This window comes from Oratosquilla oratoria, chromosome 1, assembly GCF_046742065.1.
Source record: "Oratosquilla oratoria isolate Oo_2021 chromosome 1, ASM4674206v1, whole genome shotgun sequence".
Lineage (NCBI taxonomy): Eukaryota > Metazoa > Arthropoda > Malacostraca > Stomatopoda > Squillidae > Oratosquilla > Oratosquilla oratoria.
The window spans coordinates 5,661,658-5,665,749 of NC_134777.1; positions in this window are offsets into that span (position 1 = coordinate 5,661,658).

A 4,092-nucleotide genomic window follows, 5' to 3' on the forward strand; every position below is an offset into this window, starting at 1 on the left:
AAGAAAAATGTCAGAAAGAAATGAAAAAAAGAGAGAATATACAAAAGGAAACATTGTGGACATTTATTCGGAGGAACAGGAAAAGGGAGAAAGAGTAATTGAAAGAGAAATCTCAAACCTCAATGTAACATTGAATAAAAGGTATTTACGAGTAGAATGAAAAATAGAGATTTCGGTACATAATCCGATACAAGGACCCTACTTTAAATACTTTAAAAACTAAACTCTCTGGTCGTCTGTCGATTCCTTTGTAATAAAAAATAAATAAATAAATAGAAATAAATATATAAGTAAATGAATAAATGGATAAATAAATGAATATATAAAATAAATTGATGAAAAAATAAGTAAATAAATGAATAAGTAATAGATAAATTGATGAATAAATAGATAAACAAACAGAAAAAATATAGGAACGTAAAACAAATATTTTATGCATCAAAAGGTATTAATTCTAAAGGCACGGGAATAACTTATAGAATATGGAAAGCAAAAATTAAGAGACTCCTGAAATGAATAAATGAATAAATGAATTAATGAATAAATAAATTGATTAAAATATAAAAAGTAAAACAAATAATTTACATATCAAAAGGTAGTGAGTACCATATGTTGGAAGCGTAGCACTAGGAATGTTGGGGCAAATGCTACGAATCGGAGGAAAATACGGGACTCGAACTCCCGACTAAGAGAACACGAGACCCGCACGCTTCCGACTAAGCCACCAGTGCACACATAAGATTATTCCAAACAGCAAAAATCACATAAAATACGAAATAAAAGTATTAGGGTAGCAATCATCATTACTTACAACTTTAAAGCATAGAAAGTATTATACTCAGGAAAATAGGAATCTAAAAATACTACCATTCCTTTTTGAGCAATAGTCTTTTGAAGGTTTGTAGCAGATACACACATAAAAATATAAGCTTTACAGACACTAAAGTATATCAAATGATTTTTTAAAGAAAATGGTGCGGGAGACTAAAAAGGAACAGGAGAAAGATAGGAAAAAGATAGGAGAAAGATAGGAGAGTAAGAGAAGTGGAGAGGAGAGGAAGGACGGTGAAGGGGTCAAAGCGAAGGGAAGGGAGTGGCAAGGAGAAGGGAGGAGAAATGAGGCAGGTAGGAGGAAGCGTGTGGTCAAATAAGTAAGACCACCTGTTTTCAAGGGATTGATGCTTTTATGAAAGGAAGAGTAATCAGGAAGAAAATGAAAGAAAATTTGTATGTAAAAGCTGGTGTCGCCAGTGAGCATACTTTAGTTTTCCCTTTGTCGCGGTCGGATCGTGAAAAAAGGCGAGAGCTGGAGTCATCAAATTTACCAACAAAACAAGGAAGGGGTTTGAAGATTTAGAAATAGAAATAGCAAGAAATACAGGAATCTGTTTTGGTGAGAGGAATATCTAGCAGAGGAGCTAAACTAGATCATCACAGTGTTAAGAAATCTCCAATACCCAGAGTAAACAATCAAATCGTCACTCCGAAAAGCCACCAACATCAAACAGAGGGAAGCAAGTGCGGAAAAATCAGACCTACGTTATCCTGTCGTCCCAGGTTCGGACTTTTCCCCCACCCGGGAGGGACACTCAGACCTTCAGGTTTAGTAGTTGTTAACGACACGGGAAAGAAAACTGGACACTTGGTTAAGAAGAACACAAGACCACACAGCAACGCCAGTATAGTCTACAAACATTCCTGCAACGGGTGTGACAGCGCATACTTTGGAGAAACATACAATGGGATGGCAGACTCAGAGAACATAAAACGGATATCAGATACCACCTTGACACAAACGCCTTCGTGAACCACGTAGGCATAGAAGGACACCTACCAGATTAAGAGAGAAGCACCATATTGGCACAAGGGCTTAAAAAAAGGAAAATAATTCAATAATTGCAAATAGCTGGTTATAACAACACAAACATAAAGACAGAAGATTTAAAGTGGACAAAAGCCACAGCCGCTTATGCGCTCAATTAGTGGAACTCCGTACCACGCACCAGACCAGACTAAATTTCACACACCTTCCTCATCATATTGTTTTTTTTTTTTTCATTAATTTGTTTTTTGGTACCATCATCATAAATTTACACTTTTATATCTACTATTATTGTTATCAATATTGCTATAGTATTCTAATCTTAATATCATTATTATCACTATTTCTATGTGTTACCAATATCGTTCATTATTGCTTTTCTGCTTATCATTAAGATTTTTAATTCTACTTCTCCTCATTAGTATTATTATCATTGATATCATTAGTCGAGATATTGGTCACAAAATTACCATCATACCTGAGTGATTTTTACTTCAAGGATCTTTTGTCCTAAGGGGTCTTATCCGGACAGGATGTTATCCCAAAACGCTTACAAGGACAGTCACTTCGCTTTTGCCACTTTGTCCCAACTTTGTTGATATTTTTCTACGAATTTTCTTTGCCATTGTTATATTTATTCTTAATTGGGGTTTATATTATTGATCGTCATTTCCAGTGAGCGTGTTTAAGGATATTAATTGAGTTTTATTTCACTGATCAGGAGCCGGCGGATTAGGACTACGAAATAAAGGAAAAGAGTTGGAGACATAATTGTTGAGGAAGGCAGAAACACGGAAGAAATAGTAAAAGGGAAACTGAAATGAAATGAAGTCTGAGAGGAAGCTAAAAATCAAGTGAACATTTAAAAGAAAAAACGTGTGTATGTTTGTTTTTGGTCGTCATGTATACAGCTGGGGGATAAGGAGCCAAAAAATTAGTCTATACAGTGAGGTCTAGGTGTTATGTGTCGAATAAGGTGTTCGTGTTTAGCGTGGAGTCTTTCTGGATGTCTGGAATGCAGTTTATGATGATGTTGGTAGTTAGGTTTAATGATTCAGAGGTTCTGAATTCGCTTTATCTCGAACCCATGATGAATCGAACTGCGGCATTCTGAACCTTCTGATAGGAATTGTTGTTTGTAGAGTACATCGTCTGACTCAATCCCAGGAAATAGCACAGTTACGGCCTGACAAGCGCTAAGTACAATCGACGTTCAGTGGGTATTGTTGAAGTGTTTTAGCCTGACAACGCAGCCATAACACAAGCTCCCTGTGCGCAAATGTGTGTATTCAAGGTAAGCCTATTGTCCAGAGTGATGCCTAGGACACAGGTGTGGTCCTTCACTGGGATATATATATGTTGTTTATCTTAAGAGGAGTGTTCTTAATTCTTCCGTTTTTTCTTTCTTTTTTGCTGCCGTGGAAGTATATATATTGACACGTTAGTCTTGATGGGTCACTGTTGCTCCATTAAGTATGCTCTGCATTACGTGTAAAGCTCCTTTCAGTGTTTCATGTCTGCTAATGTCATTATTGTCGTCCGTATACGAAAGAATAAGAAAACGGTTGCGCAACAGCAAGGACAGAGTCCTGAGACACTCCAACCTTAGAAACAAAAGGTTGGAACAGGAAGCCCCACCAATTTATTCTTACTGTCCTGTCATCCAGGTAGTTGCAGGGCAACTATATTAATGACAGGGCAAAGTTCAAGTAGTGGAACAATACGTGCTCTAGGCATCCGTGCCAGACAGTTTCTAATGCCTTTCCTACATCCTTACTTACTTACTCTTACTCCGCTGGCCTTCGGGCCACTTGGTGATCCATAACCGCTTTTGAAGCGTCTCGCCATGTCTTTCTGTCCAGTGCCACCTCCTTTCATTCTCTTGGTTCTATTCTACATATCAGCTTACATCCTTACAAACCAAAAATAGACTTTCCCAGTGTCCAATCCACCCCCCTTCTCCTCCTCCTCCTCCTCCTCCTCCTCCTCTTCCTCCCCACCCTTTTCTCTCCCCGTTTCCTCCTTTCCCCTTATTTAATCTCAAGCATTTGTATCTCAACTTGTACTTGAAAAAAGCTGTAATAAGCGAAACGTCGTACAAATAAAGGCTCCGTCCTCATATGGTGTTTATCTCACTTATCAGGTTGACAGTCAAGCGGTCTTTGGACCCACTACATGATTATAGAAGTAATGTCTTCAATACCCCGCTCCGGTCAAAACCCAAACAGTTAGTCTTGAGTAGCATTCATCTATAAGTCCTTGGCGATGAT